The sequence below is a fragment of the Podarcis liolepis genome (assembly GCF_965112155.1).
Source record: "Podarcis liolepis genome assembly, chromosome: 12".
NCBI lineage: Eukaryota > Metazoa > Chordata > Lepidosauria > Squamata > Lacertidae > Podarcis > Podarcis liolepis.
In genome coordinates, this window is record NC_139563.1 from 49,965,589 (window position 1) to 49,971,588 (window position 6,000).

Genomic DNA, 6,000 nt, shown 5'->3' on the forward strand with positions numbered 1-6,000 from the left:
TGATTTCCTTCAGAATGGAGAGGTTTGATCTTCTTGCAGTCCATGGGACTCTCAAGAGTCTCCTCCAGCACCATAATTCAAAAGCATCAATTCTTCAGCGATCAGCCTTCTTTATGGTCCAGCTCTCACTTCCATACATCACTACTGGGAAAACCATGGCTTTAACTATACGGACCTTTGTTGGTAAGGTGATGTCTCTGCTTTTTAAGATGCTGTCTAGGTTTGTCATTGCTTTATGGGTACCTTTACCTTTATTGGGAAACACTGCTATAAAGGTAAAGGTAAAGGGGTACCTTTACCTTTACCTTTATAGCAGTATTTCCCAATCAGGGGGGCCTAGGATATTCCAAAGGGGCAACAGGTGAAAAATGCATAAATGGGGGGGGGGGTTATAGCACAAGGCTTCCCTGGAAAAGACCCTGATGTTGGGAAAGATGGAGGGCGAGGGCACAAAGAGAAGGGGACGACGGAGGACGAGATGGTTGGACAGTGTTCTCGAAGCTACAAACATGACTAAACAACTAAACAACAACAACACAAGGCTAGGGGGCCACAGAGGGATGTGACAAGTGAAGAAAAAATCATTTAAAAACTAAATAAATAAATAAATAAATAAAATAAAGCATTTTTTTTATTTGGGCAGCTATAGTATTTTATCTAGGCAACCAGGGCTCCTCTGGATGACAAGATCTTTTTGCACCAGGTCAGTGAAGACCACTTGCTTTTTAGAATTCTCTCATATATACAGAACTCCTTGTGCACCTTTTGGACTGTATCTGCAGGTTTCCCCCTCTGTGTCAAATAACTGGGGTCAAATAAGTGTTTACTTTTTATAATACAGTGGTACCTTGTTGAACATCCAGGATCTGTTCCGGAGCCCCGGACGCTCGACAGAGCATCGCTCTACGCATGCATGTGGAGTGGTTTTGCGTTTCTGCGCATGCGCGAAGCGGCAAACCCTGAAGTAACCTATTCCGGTATTTCTGGGTTTGCCGCAGACGTCCACCGAAATGGACGATCAAGGGGGTGGACATTTGTGGAGGTATGACTGTACAGTGGTACCTCGGGTTAAGAACTTAATTCATTCTGGAGGTCCGTTCTTAACCTGAAACTGTTCTTAACATGAGGTACCACTTTAACTAATGGGGCCTCCCGCCTCCGCGTCTGTAACCCGAAGCGTCTGTAACCTGAAGAGTCTGTAACCCGAGGTACCACTGTACATGGAAGATGGATCTCCCTTGGAAGGCTCCTGGCTCCCCTTCCTTGGAGATTTCTAAGCAGAGGTTGGATGGCCATCTCTCATGGATGCTTTAGTCAAAATAAAAAAATTCCTTCCAGTAGCACCTTAAAGACCAACTAAGTTAGTTCTTGGTATGAGCTTTCGTGTGCATGCACACTTCTTCAGATACACTGAAACAGAAGTTGCCAGATCCTTCTATATAGAGAGAAGGTGGGGAGGGGTATTACTCAGAAGGGTGGTGGGAATGGGAGATTGGCAGATAGCTGAGATGAGCCTGTTGACGACTCTTAACGACTGCAATAGGTCTTACAGGAAAAGGCAAGGGGTGAGAAGGTGAAAAATGACTAAGTCATGTATAATGAGATAAGAATCCAATGTCTCTGTTCAGACCAGGTCTCTCCATGGTTTTAAGTTTGGTAATGAGTTGCAATTCAGCAGCTTCTCTTTCCAGTCTATTTCTGAAATTCCTTTGTAGTAAAACAGCTACTTTGAGATCTTGTATAGAATGTCCTGGGAGATTGAAGTGTTCTCCTACTGGTTTCTCTGTTTTGTGATTCTTGATGTCTGATTTATGTCCGTTTATTCTTTGGCGTAAGGTTTGGCCTGTTTGTCCAATATAGAGAGCTGAAGGACACTGTTGGCATTTGATGGCATACACAATGTTAGACGATGAGCAATTAAATAGTCCCAAGATGGTATGTGTGATGTTGTTGGGGCCAGTAATGGTGTTGTCCGGGTGTATGTGGCAGCAAAGTTGGCATCTGGGTTTATTGCAGGCTCTGGTGCCAGTGTCCGTGTTAAGTCTGGTTGTAGTATTATTGTGGGTTAGGAGTTGTTTAAGATTGGGTGGCTGTCTGTAGGCAATGAAAGGTCTTCCTCCCAGTGCTTGAGAAAGAGAACTGTCATTGTCCAGGAGAGGTTGTAGGTCTCTGATGATGCGTTGCACTGTTTTAACTTGGGAGCTGTATATGACTAGCGGTGTTCTGTTATTTTCTTTTTTGGGTCTGTCTTGCAGCAAGTTCTCTCTGGGTATCAGTCTGGCTCTGTTGATCTGTTGTCTAACTTCATCTGCTGGGTATTTTAGTTCTAAAAAGGTTTGCTGTAGATCTCTTAGGTGAGAGTCTCTGTCTGTAGAATTGCTTTAGCTGAGTTTCCTACATTGCACAATTTACAAGATGATGTTAGACCACATAGTGTGCCTGGGGAAGAGTTTAGGACTTCCCTTTGTTTATTTTTGTTGCCTGAAACTAGATTTGTTTTCATTTGTCCCTGGAGAACACCCTTCTTGATTTTCACTCAAGGTGCATTGCAGCTATCGCAGCACCTCTATTTTAAGGAGGAATTTAATTTATTCTCCATCATTCACTTGCTCTGTACAGGGAGCTCCCCTCCCCTCCTCATTGTTGATTTTTAAATAAATCTTGGAAGCATTTTGGAAATACACAACAAGGGAAGTATAAACCTTACACAGGGAACCTTAGCTCAAGGTCTATTTTAATTCCCTGCAGATCTAAAGACAAAGGTAGGTCGTGTCAACTGAAAGTCACATGCGGATTTTCCCCACTGCTCTGCCCTTGCAGCTCTCCAAAGTGACCAGAAAGCTTAGAAATGGATAAAATCGCATCACCAGCTGCAATGAAAGATGTTAGTGCTAGTATTAATATTGTTATTACTTGTGGGGCTCTGCCCCCCTGTTCAGTCAGTCACCAACTTGCCAACTGCACCAGACATTCTATTTCAAGAAATCACCCCAGCTTCCCTGCCCTGTTCTGTTCTGCAGAGCCATTTTGCACCCATTTTCACCTTCACCCCCGTGCTGATGCCCTCTTCTCTCGCCTCCTATTCTGCAGCACCCCTTGCATACAGACAACCATCATGGTAACCCCCTGAATCTTTTCCTCCCCCCTTCCCCACAGCAACTACTAGGCACCCTTTTCACATTCCGTCCAGTTATGAAGCCACCATCCCCTTCTCTTCTGAAGCCCACTTTCTCCTTCACCTCTTTTCATGACTTCTACTCATTCCTTCTCCTGGGCTATTTTTTTTCCTAGGAAAAAAGGTGCCATAACTCACCATGAATGCCTCCCTTGTTCTCTTATACAGTGGTGCCTCAGGTTAAGTACTTAATTCATTCCGGAGGTCCGTTCTTAACCTGAAACTGTTCTTAACCTGAAGCACCACTTTAGCTAATGGGGCCTCCTACTGCCGCCGCATGATTTCTGTTCTCATCCTGAAGCAAAGTTCTTAACCTGAGGTACTATTTCTGGGTTAGCGGAGTCTGTAACCTGAAGCGTATGTAACCCAAGGTACCACTGTAATGGCAATGGCACCTGCTGGAGAGGTGCTGGAATAGCATTCTAGTGAGTTCTGGCTGAAAAAAGGACCTGCTTCTTGCAACCCTCTTTGCGCTTCTTTCTTTCTTTCTTTCTTTCTTTCTTTCTTTCTTTCTTTCTTTCTTTCTTTCTTTCTTTCTTTCTTTCTTTCTTTCTTTCTTCTCTCTCTCTCTCTTCTTTTCTTTTTAGGACTAAAAGGTTTGTTGTTGTTGTTGTTGCTGCTGCTGCTGCTGTTAATGATTTTCAGTTTTATACATTTCAGTAATTTTACAATCATTTGAACATTTCAAAACTCGACTACCTTTCCCCTCATTCTGATTCTGCGGTTCCTTAATTTTTTTTACCCCCCCCCCACGCATATTCCAAATTAACTTAATTTACTCATTTATCCATCTGCTTTAAATATATACTCTTTTAAAACTGCAGTTCTCCATTTTCACCTTCACACCCTTTCCCTTCCAATGGGGCCGGAACTCTGACTTTATGCAAATCCGGAATTGCGACGTGGGGCTACAAATCCTCCAAAAGGAGCTATGCAATGATGAACTAGCATAGATAAATTAAAGGGAGATTATCATTAGGAATTTATACCTTGCTGGCTGCCGGGCATGTGAGGAGCCAATGCCCTTTCAGCTGGTGAGGTGCACCTCCTGGAAGAGGCCACTCACTGGCCAATTTGTAATCCAACAGCTGGCGGAGGAACTTGGGCCAGCTACCCAGGCAGCCAGGGGGACTTCCCCCAGTGGCCAGCTGGCCCTGTGCATTGCGTTCCAGCTGCCTGGGGATGGCAAGCAAGCGCCAGGATCTGCAACAGCCGCCCACTCGGAGGAAGGCTGAAGCATCCATTATAGGGAGATTATTATTTGGAATTTATACCCACGCTTCCAATAAATTCCCAGGGTGACTATGAAGGACCTAAACCACTGGAAACCATATTGCCACTAACACCTGAGGTTCCTTTTGAGGAAATCTTCAGAGCTACATAGAAGCATGCTTTAAAGAGAGAGAGAGAGAGAGAGAGAGAGAGAGAGAGAGAGAGAGAGAGAGCACCGAGATACTCTGGAGGCTGAATTCTGCATTCTTGCCACATCCTACACTGATTTTACACTCCTGTGTACATCAACCTGCCTATAAGTCCACATGGGGTCACTCAACAGATAATTTCCATATTTTTAGCAGTGCCCAGTTGGGCAGTGAGAGGACACGCACACGAACACCTCTGCCTCCACCTTTGCTGTTTCTGTTACTGCCAGAGCTCCTCTCAGATTTTCAAGCAAGAGCACCGCATTTTGCGACCTCTTGCTACTCTGTCTGAATAGCAATTTGTTTGGCTTGTTCATTAGAAAAATACCCTCTGGCGAAATCACACTGTCTGAAAGCCGAGCTAAAATTTTTGTTCAGCCATTTAAAGCCGTAGTCTTTTGCTGTAGGTCATTAGTGTGCACATTATCGTACCCAAGAAACTATTAGCATTAAGCATGGGCTCTGGGGGGGGGGGGAGGGCGGGTTGAACCTCAAGCATTTCTGCCTGGGAAGCAGCTTCTTATCTGAAGCACCAGGACAAGACCTCAGACAAGCCATCTGCACTGCTGCAACTGGAACTTGAATATTGCAGCCTTTATAAAACGTTCATTATGGTGAGCACTACCAGTAACTGAGTAATGCACCAGAAACTGCAACAGCACATGCTATATTCATTTTCAAAGTCAAGCAAGGTTTAAACAATCAACAAATATCGCCAATGGAAAGGATAGGCGTCAAGGTTCGCAGCAATGTTTACGTCAAGATACTCCACATACTTCCCTGCAAAAATCAACTGCAGACTACATTTCTTCCGGTGATATGCTTGAACGTAGCATAGCGCTGTCACTCAGACCTTAAAACCATGCATCGTTTATCACCTTTCCTTTCTTCGCGACTGGGTCTACATGCCTCCTGCTGCCATCTTCTCCGGCCCTGTTCTTTCCCTTCCTCCTCTGATCTCTTTGTATTCCGCAAGGGTGTCACTATCCATAATTCATTCTCTTTATGAGTTTCTGTACACAGAGAGCTCCAAGGAAGCTGCCAGCTTCCCCGACTCTCAATAAGGCACTGCTAAACACAGAAGCTGATGTTCGAGAGAAAATGGGCAGTGAGGCTCGTGGAAGCGAAAGGCATTTGCGCAGATGGTAACAAGCAACAAGTTGTGCATTAAATGATTATGGTTTGGACAACTCCTAGGATCTCATTACAGCTATTCTGTAAAAATCAAGCCTTATTATTATGTACAATGAAGGACCTTTTCAAGGGTCACTTGCCACAGATCTAGTACATGGGGTGAGGCAGTGGACTGGCACACACACCAATCCTCCAAGTGCCCCTATTTTCCAAGGACAGTACTGGATTTATAGAAGCTGTCCCAGTTTCTGATTTGATCCCAGAATGTCC

The 6,000-nt window shown here is 44.5% G+C and overlaps 1 long non-coding RNA gene across 1 annotated transcript in view; it reads right to left on the reverse strand.

Annotated features, from left to right (window-relative positions):
- The window catches only part of LOC310690083, a 52,111-nt gene extending 46,340 nt beyond the window's left edge, over nt 1-5,771 (reverse strand). Inside the window, exon 1 of the long non-coding RNA XR_014517878.1 lies at nt 5,475-5,771. This is a non-coding gene — a long non-coding RNA (uncharacterized lncRNA). The remainder of the gene's footprint in view (nt 1-5,474) is intronic.
- Nucleotides 5,772-6,000: the final 229 nt, after the last annotated feature.